Consider the following 15264-nt stretch of genomic DNA (forward strand, 5'->3'; position numbering starts at 1 on the left):
CATGCTCAGAATCAGTGGGATCTTGTTGAAGCGTTTCAGAGCTATAACCTCATAAAATGACTGTGGTCAGAATTATAATAATTGGCTTGGTCATTAAGGCCAAAATTGGCTCGGTCAATAAGGGTTTAAAAATAACATAGTTATACTCACTTAATGCCAATTCCATTGAAGCCATGGGCTCCAGTAATAAAACAAAAATAAAAATCAACAATATCCCTCACTTGTCAGTTGTTTTTTCCTATACCGTAATCCATGTCTGGAGATAAAGTTTTCAACCTGGACAGTGCCAAGATGCGACTCTCCAGGCTGAGTACCACTGGGAGAATGAGCTGCTGTGAGCACAGCATCAGTGATTAGAGGTGACATCATCGAGATTACTGCTGGTCAATTAGGCTGGTGGGATGGAGGGATGGCTGGCTGGATAGATGAGAGATGGATAGCTGGACAAGGGATAGATGAATGGATGAATGGATGGCTGGATGGTTGAGAGATGGAAGGAGGGATGGATAGATGAGAGATGGATGGAGAGATGGCTGGAGGAATGGATAGAGTGATGTATGGAGGTATGGGTGGATGGATGGATGGATGAATGAGGGATGGATGAGGAATGTATGGATGAGGGATCGCTGGAATCCATAATGTTCCACGCCGTAATCCATCTGTGCGACATGTGCTCTTCAGCATTAAAGGTGACATGATGTGGTCATTCATGCTCAGAAGCAAGAATGAGCTGCAGCGAGCAGAATCCTGAATGAGTGTAAGTGGTTTATTTGTCACCGCATTTCAAAGTATACATAATTCTTTAGGACAGCCACGATAAAAATACATTCATTTTCCAGGCTATGGGCTGGGCTCTGATCTGCATGAGAATCTCCCCCCAGGGCTTATTATAAATATAGTGGGTGTTACCAGTGTGATATGTGATGATCAATCTCTGTTTTAACTGCACGGCGGTGTGGTTATTTCTCACGTCTGCAGGTTCCTCTCAGCTTCAGCTTCCATTTCATAGGCAGACAGTGTTGCAATATTGTTGCAGTATAACAGAGCTGTAAGAGCTTCAGCTGCCAACATGTTTGTAAGTAGACAACATTCAGTTCTACTGTTTTGTGTTACATGTCTCACACTGGCATTGTGATGAGATGAGATCCATGTCCAGCCCATAGATCTTAACTGCTTCGTGACTGCCGACGGTAGATAAATGTTGGAGCTAGCAAACAGTGTGACAAGTGCTGCTGGCAACAGCTGTGCCAGTCAGTGATCTTGCCATAAAGTAAAAAAAACAAGTACGGCAGGTTAGGGTTAGTGCTATAATTAGGGTTAGGGTTACTCTTAGGGTTAGTGCTATAGTTAGGGATACTGTTAGGGTTACTGTTAGGGTTAGTGCTATAGTTTGGATTAGTGCTAGGCTAAAGTTAGGGTTACTGTTAGGCTAAAGTTAGGGTTACTGTTACTGTTAGGGTTAGATTTACTGTAAGGCTAAAGTTAGGGTTATTGTTAGAGTTAGGGTTAGTTTTACTGTTAGGCTAAAGTTAGGTTACTGTTAGGTTTAGGGTTACTGTTAGACTAAAGTTAGGGTTACTGTTAGGGTTACTGTTAGGCTAATGTTAGGTTTACTGTTAGGATTGGGGTTACTGTTAGGGTTAGGGTTACTGTTGGTGTTACAGTTAGGCTAATGTTAGGGTTATTTTAGGCTAAAGTTAGGGTTAGGCTAAAGTTAGGGTTAGGCTAAAGTAAGAGTTAGTGTTAGGCTAAAGTTAGGGTTATTGTTAGGCTGAAGTTAGGGTTATTGTTAGGCTAAAGTTAAGGTTTGGCTAAGGTTAGGGTTAGGCTAAAGTTAGGGTTACTGTTTAGGCTAAAGTTAGGGTTGGGATTAGAGTTAGGGGTGTTTGGGGTTAGAGTTGTCATTAGGGTTATGGTTAGGGGTGTGTTGGGGTTAGAGTTGGAATTAGAATTGGAGGGTTTCCACTGTTTAGGCACATCAGGGGCTCTACAAACGCGACATGGCATCCGATCTCAATTTCAGCCAATTCTGTGTTGAAAAAGTCAAACGGTGCTCCTTCCCTTCCAAGCTCTGCCATGCGCACAAACAGTGGTTTACCCCCACATATGGGATATCAGTGTACTAGGGGCAAATCGGACAACAACTTTTGGGGTTCAATTTCTTCTGTTACCCTTGTGAAAATAAAAAATTGTGGGCTAAAAGATCTTTTTTGTGGAAAAAAATGATTTTTTATTTTCACGGCTCTACATTATAAACTTTAGTGAAACACTTGGGGGTTCAAAGTGCTCCCCACACATCTAGATAAGTTCCTTGGGTGCTCTAGTTTCCAAAATGGGGTCATTTGAGGAGGTTTTGACTGTTTAGGAACATCAGGGGCTCTGCAAACGCAGCATGACGCCCGCAGACCATTCCATCAAAGTCTGCATTCCAAAATGTCACTACTTCCCTTCCGAGCCCCACCGTGTGCCCAAACGGTAGTTTTATCCCACATATGGGGTAAAAGCGTACTCAGGAAAAATTGGAAAACAGCTTTTGGGGTCCAATTTCTCCTGATATCCTTGAGAAAATAAAAAATTGGGGGCTAAAAATCATTTTTGTGGAAAAAAAATGATTTTTTATTTTCACGGCTTTTATAAACTTTAGTGAAACACTTGGGGTTCAAAGTGCTCACCACACATCTAGATAAGTTCCCTGGGTGGTATAGTTTCCAAAATGGGGTCACTTGGGGGTTTCTACTGTTTAAAAGAGTGTAGGGAACCTTTAGGCATTATATAGCTTTTTAGGTAATTTAACTTTAGCCTTATATTGTAGTTTCATGATAAATGTTATAGTTCTTAAAGGGAAGCTATTGGGAAATTTATGCTGCCTGAACTATGGCTAACTTTAATTAGGGACAGACTGTCACATCTATACTCAAACATACTCAAGCGATGTCTGCCTTTGTCATCAGAAGGCAGTGTATTCATCCTATGGGTAATACTGTTGATAAATGAGAGGTTATGGTAAATATTACTGGGAGGCACCAGTTCTGTTCAGCCAGGAATACTGGTGTGGCTGCGACCCGTGATGCTACCTGTGATGCTTCCCAGTCAAGCAAAATGTATGTGTGCTGTCCAACAGCTAAGCTGGTATAAGCAGCTTCTTGATTTTACCAATGGATTATAATGTACCACTCCCTATTTAAACTTGCAGCTTACTGCTGGGAGATGCCAGTTTTTATTTTATTTTCCTACACCTATGTGGCTATTTGTATGATCTTTTCTGATTCTGACTCAGCTAAGTAACTCTGGCCACATTTATTCTGTGCTCCTTCCTGATTCTAACCCTACCTTGTTTGTCTCCGCTCCTGGTATGTAACCATGGCTTTCCTTATGACTTGAACTTTGTTTCCTGCTTCTCTACCTGCTTTTGTCCCTATTTATTCTGAGCCAGCTTTATTTGACCATCCTTGCCTCAGGCTCACTTTTCAGGGCAGCAGCTACTCTGTGGAAGCAACCCATTGGACCTGATTGTAAGTCGAGATCACTCTATACTTGTTAAAGGTTGCGGTTCTTCTTGGTGGTTTTAGCCAAGTCTGTCTAAGGCAGATTTTTTAGGCTGACAACTTCTGACAGAATTTATGCAGACTCCCTAAAATCAGGCACTTATGCCTTCTGTTTTGCCAATTGAATAGAGAGCAATATGATTTGTATTTGCGTGCTGTTCTGTTATGTTACAGTGGGGAAAAAAGTATTTAGTCAGCCAGCAATTGTGCAAGTTCTCTCACTTAAAAAGATGAAAGAGGCCTGTAATTGACATCATAGGTAGACCACAACAATGAGAGTCAAAATGAGAAAACAAATCCAGAAAATCGCCTTGTCTGATTTGGCAAGATTTATTTTGCAAATTATTGTGGAAAATAAGTATTTGGCCACCTAAAAAACATGCAAGATTTCTGGCTTTCACAGACCTGTAGCTTCTTCTTTAAGAGGCTTCTCTGTCCTCCACTCATTAACTGTAATAATGGCACTTGTTTGAACTTGTTATCAGTATAAAAGACACCTGTCCACAACCTCAGTCACACTCCAAACTCTATTATGGTGAAGACCAAAGAACTGTCGAAGGACACCAGAAACAAAATTGTAGCCCTGCACCAGGCTGGGAAAACTGAATCTGCAATAGGCAAGCAGCTTGGTGTGAGGAAATCAACTGTGGGAGCAATAATAAGAAAATGGAAGACATACAAGACCACTGATAATCTCCCTCAATCTGGGGCACCACGCAAGATCTCACCCCTGGGGTCAAAATGATCACAAGAACGGTGAGCAAAATATCCCAGAACCACATGGGAGGACCTAGTGAATGACCTGCATAGTGCTGAGACCACCATAACAAAGGCTACCATCAGTAACACACTACACCAGGGACTCAGATCCTGCAGTGCCAGAAGTGTCACCCTGCTTAAGTCAGTCAGTACATGTCCGGGCCCATCTAAAGCTTGCTAGAGAGCATTTCGATTATCCAGAAGAGTATTGGGAGAATGTCATATGGTCTGCTGAAATTAAAGTAGAACTGTTTGGTAGAAATAAAACTTGTTGTGTTTGGAGGAGACAGAATGCTGAGTTGCATCCAAAGAACACCATACCTACTGTGAAGCATGGGGGTGGCAACATCATGCTTTGGGGCTGTTTCTCTGCAAAGGGACCAGGGTGACTGATCCATGTACGTGAAAGAATGAATGGGGCAATGCATCGTGAGATTTTGAGTGCAAACATCCTTCCACGAGCAAGGGCATTAAAGATGAAACATGGATGCGTCTTTCAGCATGAAAATGATCCCAAGCACACCGCCAGGGCAATGAAGAAGTGGCTTTGTAAGAAGCATATGAAGATCCTGGAGTGGCCTAGCCAGTCTCCAGATTTCAACCCCATAGAAAACCTTTGGAGGGATTTGAAAGTTCGTATTGCCCAGCGACAGGCCCAAAACATCACTGCTCTAGAGGAAATCTGCATGGATGAATGGGCCAACATACCACCAACAGTGTGTGCCAACCTTGTGAACACTTACAGAAAATGTTTGACCTCCGTCACTGCCAACAAAGGATATATAACAAAATATTAAGATGAAGTTTTGTTAATGACCAAATACTTAGTTTCCACCATAATTTGCAAACTAAATCTTGCCAAATCAGACAAGCTGATTTTATGGATTTGTTTTCTGATTTTGACTCTCATAGTTGTAGTCTACCTGTGATGTCAATTACAGTCCTCTCTCATCTTTTTAAGTGGGTGAACTTGCACAGTTGGTGGCTGGCTAAATACTTTTTCCCCACTGTATAGCACCATCTAGTGGTGGCTGAATTTATAACCTTTGTCTTTAACAGCAAATGGTGTGTTGCAATGTGGTATTAAACCAAGGTATGCTGGGAAGAAGAAGCTCCATTTTCTTCTGTGTACTTCCTGGGACACATATGTTTATTTGCCCTCCTGTAACTGCTCCAACTTGAGTTTGCTATCCTGGTAAAGCATATCTGGTAAGATTAATATCGCTGTTCTTGCAATACAGTATTGTACAGAAATGTGATTAACTGTATAGCAGCAGCCAGTACAAAGGACATGTGGTTATTAGAGATCTATGTATTTCCATGTTCAAGTTTGCATCATACTGTATAGTTTCCTATTAATTGTAAAGTGTCGGCTGTGTGATTATTTGCCCATTACTTAACTATGTGTTTTGTATTCTTATAGTTTTACTGCATGTTTTATACCTGTTAACCAATAAACAAGTTAGACTATAGAGAAGTGTCCACTTATTTGGAAGATAGAAGTGGTTTATGCTGTATGTCAGATTGCACACCGTATCAACGTGTATGAATACAGAACACCTTCTCTGAAATGCCACAGTGTTTCATCTGACAGGTCCCCTTTCAATATTTCTTTAAGACTTTGGAATTTATCAGAACAAATAATTTACAGACCTTAATTAAATATTTATGTTGAAAGGATGAATTAAAATAGGAATAGGACATATATCTGCATGGTCATCGGCACTTTTGCCCCATCCTAAAGTCGCAGATCATAAAATCATGCCCCTGAGTTTTGTCCTGAGTTTGCCAACAATGAGCACAGTACTAAAATTGAATTTACTCTTGGCAGGACTTCAAAGCCAAACATGGCAGTGAGGTTTAAAGGAAATCTAAACCTAAACTAAGAGCTGGCTCACATAAATAGCTACTAATGAAAAGTATCAGGAATTTATTGGAATTTGCTATTTTGGTTGTCATTGTATTGAAGGTAAAAGTTTTTTAATGCATGCAGTAGGCTTTATCCCTCGTGAAGTCCAAAACAGTCAGTTCAATCATGTTTACTTTATGAACCTTGTACCAAACCGTATAGTAAAATTGACTGCTAAGCAGGTATTTCAACAGTGAACATCTACAGTATCTACAGGATAAATGATAAACATCAGACTGTTAGTTTTCCAGCTGCTTGGACCCCCACCAAAAGCTACAATAGAATCTTTTAAACCCCACAACTCTTCTAACTTTGGTGATTAAAGCCCCCGTTACACATAGCGATATCGCTAGCAATATCACTGTAACGTCACCGATTTTGTGACGTAGCAGCGATATTGCTAGTGATATCACTATGTGTGATACTTACCTCCGACTGCTCCCCCGCTACTCATCGCTGGTCGCGCGAGAACGTCCTTGACCATTTCTCGTCGTCAGCTTCCTGTGGCGCCGACGAGCGACGCATGGATGCGGGCGGGAGGATGTCAGGATCGCCACGCCTGACAGGTAAGTAGCGACCCCCGACCCCTGCTATGTCGCTGGTGAGATCTGCCTGTGTGGCAGCTCACTAGCGACCACTTAGCGATGCACCAGCGATCCATATCGTTGTCACTAAGTGTAACGGTACCCTAAGAATGTGCACTATTAGTTTACACAGTGTTACATGAGACATGGAAACAGCTGAGTTTATTCATTCTCCCTGATGTTTTTTTTCTTACTAGTCTATTTTTTAAAAGAGTTTTTAAAAACATTTCTCGTCTCTCTGAAGCCAGTTTTCACGTTTTTGACGGGACCAAAATTTTCAAATGTGATGGCACAATCTCAGAATCACATTCCAGCATGCTTCTGTATATCCCAGTGATTTTGCGCTTGTTTTTTTTTGTGTGACACATTGTACTTTATGCGTTGGTTCATATAGGTTGATGAAATTTGTGGTCCTTTATTGGAAATTTGGTGAGAATTTTTTTTTTTGCGATTTTCAAACTTTCTATTGATATGACCTTAAAACAGATAGTCGTACCACATAAAATAATTAATTAATAACATTTGCCATATGTATACTTTACACCAAAGCCATTTTAAAATGTCTTTTTTTTATTAGGATAATAAAAGACTTAAAAGTTTAGCAGCAATTTTTTTTTTTACAATGAAATTCATAAAGCCTGTAGTTTTAGGAAGCACTTAAATTTTTAAGTGAATTTGAAGGGCCTATATGTCATAAAACTCTCAAATCTCATTTTAAAAACTGCCCCTCTCAAAATAAACTGCATTCAGGAAGTTTTTTAATCCTTCAATTGCTTCAAAGGAATAAAATAATGAAAAAAAATCATTTTTTTTCACAAAAATATTGCATTAGCGTCATATTTTTCATTTTCACAATTGATACATGAGAAAATGGATTCCACAATTTGTTGTACAATTTCTTTTGGATATGCGGATACACAATATGTTGTCAGAAACTATTGTTTAGGCCTCTTTCACACTTCAGTTTTTTACAATCAGTCACAATCCGCCAGGTTTTGAAAAAAACGGATCCGCAATTTTCTTTTGAGGATCCGTTTTTTTCCCCATTGGCTTCCATTATTGGCGGATTGCCGTCCGTTGCATCCGTTTTTTTTGCGGATCCGCCAAAAGTTCCTGTCCGTCACCATCCTCAAAGATTTCAAAACGGAGCTTGCAATGTTTTTTTCTGTGGCGGATCCTCCAGACACTCATTTACACTCGGCCAAAAAAAAAAAAAATCTCTCTCTCCTCTCTTCTCTCTTCTCTCTCTCTCTCTCCTTTTCCAGGCTGCGATTCCTTTAAAATTCTTCATTTGTCGGATCCGTCAAAAAAACGGACGGGTGCCATCCGTTGTTATCAGTACTAAAACAGGTCCGCCATCCGTCCTTTTGGCGGATTTTGACTGATGCAAAAAACTGAAGTGTGAAAGAGACCTTAGGTATATGCTGGAGCTCAGAAGGGAAGGAGTACTATTTCACTTTTGGAAAGCTAATTTGGCTGGAATAGATTGCAGACATGATGTCATATTTTAAAAGCCTCTGAGGTGCCAAAACAACTTTTGCCCCAAAGTTTTTATTTTCACAAGGATAACATGAGAAAAGGACCCCATAGTTTGTTGTGTAACATCTCCTGAGTTTGCAAATACCTGATATGTGGCTTGAAACCACTGTTTGAGTACATGTTTGAATAGATTGCGGGGGGCCATGCTGCATGTTCAGAACCCCAGAGGTGCCAAAACAACAGAAACCCCCCCACAATTGACCACATTTTGGACACTGTATATCTACAAATGTTGTGAGTATTTTTGTACCCACAGGTGCATCATAGAATTTTATAATGTTTAAAAACAAACAAAAAATTTTTTCCAAAAAATGCTGTTTTAGCCCCAAATTTTTTACTAGGATAATGGTAAAAAAATGAACCTCATAATTTGAATTTTTTTTCTCAGGATTAACCCATTTGACAACCCGACCCATTTGGAAAACTGCACTCCTCAATGAATTCTTATAGAAGTGAAGTGAGAATGTTGTCATCAAAGGTGTTTCACAGAATTTTGTGCCTGTGGGCTGGGGAGAGAAAAAAACTTACATTTTTATCACTAAAATGTGGTTTAGTTCCAGATTTTTCATTTTTACAAGCTGTAGTAGGTGAAACTGGAACTTGCAATTAGTTAAGTAATTTCTACCAATTGTGGCACTATGCCATATGTAGTTCTGCTTGGGAGTACAGCAGGGCTTGAAAAGGAATGGGCATCTTTGACTTTTGGAGAGCATATTTTTCCTGGAATAGTTTACAGGTGCCACTTGCAGAGCCTTTAGGGTGCCAAAAATGACATGTAGATGCAAACTGCAATTTAGGCACGTGGTGTTTCTCAGAAGGAAGGTGGGCATTTTGATTGGGGAGTCATGACTGTTTTCCAGAGTGTTTGTGTTACTAGTACATTATTGTGATTTTTGGGAAGCAGAATAAACAAATCATAAGGAGTTCAAGAAGTTTTTTTTTAACTTTATTCACCATACAGTGTAAGTGATAAGACAGTTTTATTCTTTGAGTCAGTAGGATATCAGCAATACCAGATTTATATACTTTTTATATTTTGCTGTTTTCTTATACACTAAAAAACAGTTTTTTTATGGAATATTATTTTGCACTGCTTTATTTTGACAGTTATACTTTTTCAATTTTTCTTCAAACCTAAATGTATGAGACTAGTTGTTTTCAGGATGACTTAAAATTTAATTGGTACCATCTTTGGATACATTTTTTTATTTTTCTATTCTGATTTTTGGGAGTCAGAATAAACAAAAGATAGGTTCCGCTGCCCACACTAAAATAAAAATACAAAGTTACTTGCTGATCAACCCTAATATACACTGAAAAGGGGATCTGCTGACCAGCGCGTCCATTGCAGCTTTTGGTACCCACCCCCACAAGTACTCTCCAGGAGAAATGTCATCGGGGTACGTTATCAGAGTGCGAAATATGGACTGCACCCTTTGCCTACACAACTGGAACATACGGCTGCCGGGCAACCAAATGGTGATTGTGCCACCTCACTCGCTTGTCTGATGGACGAGACCACATTTAGCCCCCTGTGGGGCTTCCAGGTCCCTGGCGCTGGCCACAGCAGAGACGGTACCCTACCGGAAACAGACCGGCCCAGGTCTGGAAATCCTTTTCTTCTTTGACCTAACAAGGCTCCCTTTAGCAAGGACAGGAGAAAAAACGATGTGGGGAAAGGATCTGCCTTTTTTATCCTGAAGGTTTCCTGACCTTGAATGGTAGATCCCCTCTCTTGTGGTGCTGTCATGGGTGGCAGAAAAACTGTGAAATTACTTTTCCATTCTAGAACTGCTTTCTTCATACAGCACTGCGGTCTACTCTGAAACATCAATCTTCTTTTTCTATTAAAGTTTTTATTTATTTTATTCTGATTTTTGGAAGGCAAAATTAACAAAAGTCAGCAATTTAGAAATTTATTTTATCAATTTTTTCATGCCTTTCATTGTACTTTAAAAGTGGTAATATAGTTTTATTTTTTGGGTCAGTACAGCTACAGTAATACCAGATCTGTACAGAATTGTTTGCTACTTTTGCACACGAAGAACAATTTTGCAGAAAAATAAATTGTTATGCATCGCCATATTTTAAGAGCTTCAACCTTTATATATTTCCACCAACAGAGCACAGTGAGTGATTGTTTCTTGCATATGCAGGTGCTTCTCACAAAATTAGAATATAATCGAAAAGGTAATTTATTTCAGTTCTTCAATACAAAAAGTGAAACTCATATTATAGAGTCATTACAGAGTGATCTATTTCATGTGTTTATTTCTGTTAATGTTGATGATTAAGGCTTACAGCAAATGAAAACCCAAAAGTCATTATCTCAGTAAATTAGAATACTTTATAACACCAGCTTGAAAAATGATTTTAAAATCCGAAATGTTGGCCTACTGAAATGTATGTTCAGTAAATGCATTCAATACTTGGTTGAGGCTCCCTTGCATCAATTACTATATCAATGCGTGTTGCATGGAGGCGATCAGCCTGTGGCACTGCTGAGGTGTTATGGAAGCCCAGGTTGCTTTGATAGCAGCCTTCAGCTCGTCTGCATTGTTTGGTCTGGTGTCTCTCATTTTCATCTTGACAAGACCCCATAGATTCTTATGGAGTTAAGGTCAGGTGAGTTGCTGGCCCATCAAGCACAGTGATACTTTTGTTTTTCAACCAGGTATTGGTACTTTTGACAGTGTGGACAGCTGCTGGAGAATGAAATTTCCATCTCCTAAAAGTTTGTCGACAGAGGGAAGCATGAAGTGCTCTAAAATTTCCTGGTAGACTGCTGTGCTGACTTTGGTCTTGATAAAACACAGTTTACCTTCCAGCAGATTTCATGGCTCCCAAACCATCACTAATTGTGGAAACTTTACACCAAGCAGCTTAGATTGTGTGCCTCTCCTCTCTTCCTCCATACTCTGGGACCTTCATTTCCAAATGAAATGCAAAATTTACTTTCATCTGAAAACAACACTTTGGACCACTGAGCAACAGTCCAGTTCTTTTTCTCCTTGGTCCAGGTAAGACGCTTCTGGCGTTGTCTATTGGTCATGAGTGGCTTGACACTAGGGCTGCGACACTTGTAGCCCATGTCCTGGATATGTGGGTGTGTGGGGCTCTTGAAGCAGTGACTCCAGTAGCAGTCCACTTCTTGTGAATCTCCCCAAAATTTTTGAATGGCCCTTTCTTAACAATCCTTTCAAGGCTGCGGTAATTCCGGTTGCTTGTGAACATTTTTCTACCACACTTTTATTTTCCACTCAACTTTCCATTAATATGCTTGGATACAGCGCTCTGTGAACAGCCAGCTTCTTTAGCAATGACCTTTTGTGGATTACTCTCCATGTGGAATGTGTCAATGACTGTCTTATGGACATCTGTCAAGTCAGCAGTCTTCCCCATGATTGTAGAGGCTACTGAAACAGACTAAGAGACCTTTTTAAACTCTTAGGAAGCCTTTGCAGGTGGTTTTGTTAATTATTCTAATTTACTGAGATAATGACTTTTGGGTTTTTCATTGGCTGTAAGCCATAATCATCAACATAAACAGAAATAAACACTTGAAATAGATCACTCTGCTTGTAAAGACTCTATATAATATATGAGTTTCACTTTTTGTATTGAAGAACTGAAATAAATTAACTAAATTATGATATTCTAATTTTGTGAGAAGCACCTGTATGACTTTTGCATCTTATTCCACTTTTTCTGCAGCGGTATAGTAAAAATAAAAGGCTTTTTGCCATGTTCTTTATTTTTTTGTTTATGATGTTCAATGTAGGAGTTAAACATTGTGACAGTTTTATACATTTATACATTTAGGGCTCATGCCCACTTGCGATTAAATTGGATGAATTCAATCCGATAAAAAATCGGATTGAATTCGTACCAATGTTAATCTATCATTGTGTTTTCATCTGCGTTTTTTTTTCCAGCTTGGATCGGATCACGATCGGGCTGGAAAAAAATCGCAGCATGCTGCGATTTGCTGCGAGTCTCGGACACGACTTGCCAATGCAAGTCAATGGATGTGAGAAAAAAACACACAGCTCACGCACCATGCGTGTGCTGTCCGTTTTTTACGCACCAGTGTCCTTAGCAAAGCCGGCATTTCATATGTGGCTACTGTAAAATCACACTGACATGTTTAAAAAGAAAGAATACATGTATACCCATAGAATATGTATATATATATTTATATTTGTTAGAGATATATATAGCAAAATAGCCGTTAATTCAATTGTCGGGTTTTGTAAAATAATTGCAGAACCTGACAGGATATGACACATAGTGTACATATAAGCATCACAATATAATATTTAGCCTAATAAACCAGCATTTCCAATAATAAATCCTACAAAAAGGGGGTTGGAAACCATATGCCATAAAGTCAGTGAAATTTTATTACAGAAGAATTAAAATGCATTGTAGTACAATGTGATACATATGGGAGCAATAAATACTAGCGCATGGCCGAATGGTCATGCGCGCTTTTTATAGCCGTGCTCGACCTTCCAGATCTCTGAGATGGACCAATGAGATCTGGAGCAGGACCTGGGCACATGACTCCCGATTTCCAATGGGAGATCGTCTCGTGAGCATGCCCAGTAGGAGCACAGAGGAACTTAGTCTCTGGAGCGGTCTGCTGCAAAGTAATCTTCTCTGCAATAGATAGACAGCAGGAGACCGTGGAATGTGAGGCTCTGGATTCCTGCAGAGCAGACGCAGAAACCTAACGCCTAACACCTGCTTTCCCTTTCTCTCCTTCTTCTCACTGCTGGTGACATATCCCCCAATCCTGCCCCCCCTGCCTCATAAATACCACTAATCCTCACCCCTATCTTTCTCACACTAAGAGAAACTACCGCAACCCCTCACACGTAAAACCTGTGCCACTGACCCCCTCCCTCCCGCACCCTTTTTCTGGAGCACTTTGGAATGCTCGCGCCATTTGCAAAAAGCTCCACATGATCCACGACCTCTTTACCTCCCACAACCTTTCCTTCCTGGCCCTCACTGAGACGTGGCTGACACCCCCTGACATGGCCTCCCCGGCCATGCTAAGTTATGGCGGCCTCCACTTTACCCACACTCCTCACCCTGGCAACAGACATGGTGGAGGAGTAGGTTTCCTCCTTTCTAAAAACTGCTCCTTCAACCCTATCCAACCCTCACCCTCCATTATCCTCCCTTCTTTCGAGGTTCACTCTGTCCGTATTTACTCTCCTTCTAATCTCCAAATGGCTGTCATATACCGACCACCAGGCTCAGCCACTGCCTTCATCGACCAATTCTCCACCTGGCTCCTCCACTTTCTTCTGACATCCCCACCATCATCATGGGGGACTTCAACATCCCCATTGATACCCACCAGCCAGCAGCCTCCAAACTCCAGTCACTTACCTCATCCTTTGGACTTAGTGGTCCTCCACAGCCACCCACACAGATGGACATATATTAGACCTCATCTTCACCCGCCTCTGTTCCCTATCTAATCTCACAACCTCTCCCTTCCCCCTATCTGACCACCATCTACTCCCCTTCTCATCCTTGTCCTTCTCACCTGCCCCCCATGTCCAGCCACTAGCACATCCTCGCAGAAACCTCACACACCTAAACATTCACAGACTCTCAGACTCTCTCCTACCTCTGTCCTCCATATCTTCACTCCACAACACGTACAGTGCCACCGCTTTCTACAACGCCACCCTCACATCAGCCATAGACTCAGTCGCTCCTCTCCTGCATGGCAAAGTGCAACGAATCAACAGGCAACCCTGGCACAACAACCTCACCAAAAAACTTCAACAAGCATCCAGGGTCGCGGAGCGATGTTGGAAGAAAACACACCTGCCAGACGACGTCACTGCTTTCAAACAAGCTACACTTGCCTTTAAATCTGCCATCACCTCTGCTAAACAGACCTATTTCACAAACCTTGTATCTTCATTATCCCACAACCCAAAACAACTGTTCAGCACATTTAACTCTCTCCTCCACCCACCACTGCCACCTCCAACTCCCCTCATCTCTGCTGAGGACTTTGCCACCTACTTCAAAAACAAGATCGACCAAACAAGGCAAACCTTTACAGTTCCACCACCCCAACCACTCCACAGACCAGACCTCTGCCCTTCCCTAATAACCTCCCTCTCCAAAATCACTGAAGGAGAGCTTACTCATCTCCTTTCCAAATCACACCTACCACCTGTGCACTTGACCCCATCCATTCCCACCTGCTCCCCAACCTCACTAGCATGATCATTCCAGCCCTAACCCATCTTTTCAACCTATCCCTAACTTCTGGTACCTTCCCCTCTGCCTTCAAACATGCCACCATAACACCCACCCTCAAAAAATCAAACCTTGACCCAACTGCTATGCCCAGCTATTGCCCCATATCACTGCTCCCGTTTTCTTCCAAACTCCTTGAACAGCATGCCCATGCTCAACTTTCCTCCCACCTCTCATCTAACTCCCTCCTTGACATCCCGCAATCTGGCTTCCTCCCCCACCAATCCACTGAAACTGCCCTGACCAAAATTACTAATGACTTACTCACAGCCAAAGCTATCAGACAGTTCTTCATCCTCCTCCTTCTTGACCCGTCCTCTGCCTTTGACACAGTTGACCACTGCCTACTGCTACTGATTCTTTCTTCCCTTGGCATCAAAGACCTTGCCCTGTCCTGGATTTCCTCATACCTTTCTGACCACACATTCAGCGTTTCCCACTCTCACTCTACCTCCTCATCCTGTCCCCTCTCTGTTGGAGTCCCCCCAAGGCTCTGTCATGGGACTCCTACTTTTTTGCATCTATACTCTTGGTCTAGGACAACTCATAAAGCCCCATGGCTTCCAGTACCACCTGTATGTAGATGACACTCAGATCTACCACTCTGGCCCAGATGTCACCTCTCTGCTGTCCA

General features: G+C 41.4%; 1 protein-coding gene across 1 annotated transcript in view; it reads left to right on the plus strand.

The window, feature by feature from the left end:
* Positions 1-15264, plus strand: part of CA8 (carbonic anhydrase 8) — a 166398-nt gene that overhangs the window by 71575 nt on the left and 79559 nt on the right. The window lies entirely within an intron of this gene.

Source organism: Dendrobates tinctorius, unplaced genomic scaffold (genome assembly GCF_039654945.1).
Source record: "Dendrobates tinctorius isolate UK_male_01 unplaced genomic scaffold, ASM3965494v1 ptg000082l, whole genome shotgun sequence".
Lineage (NCBI taxonomy): Eukaryota > Metazoa > Chordata > Amphibia > Anura > Dendrobatidae > Dendrobates > Dendrobates tinctorius.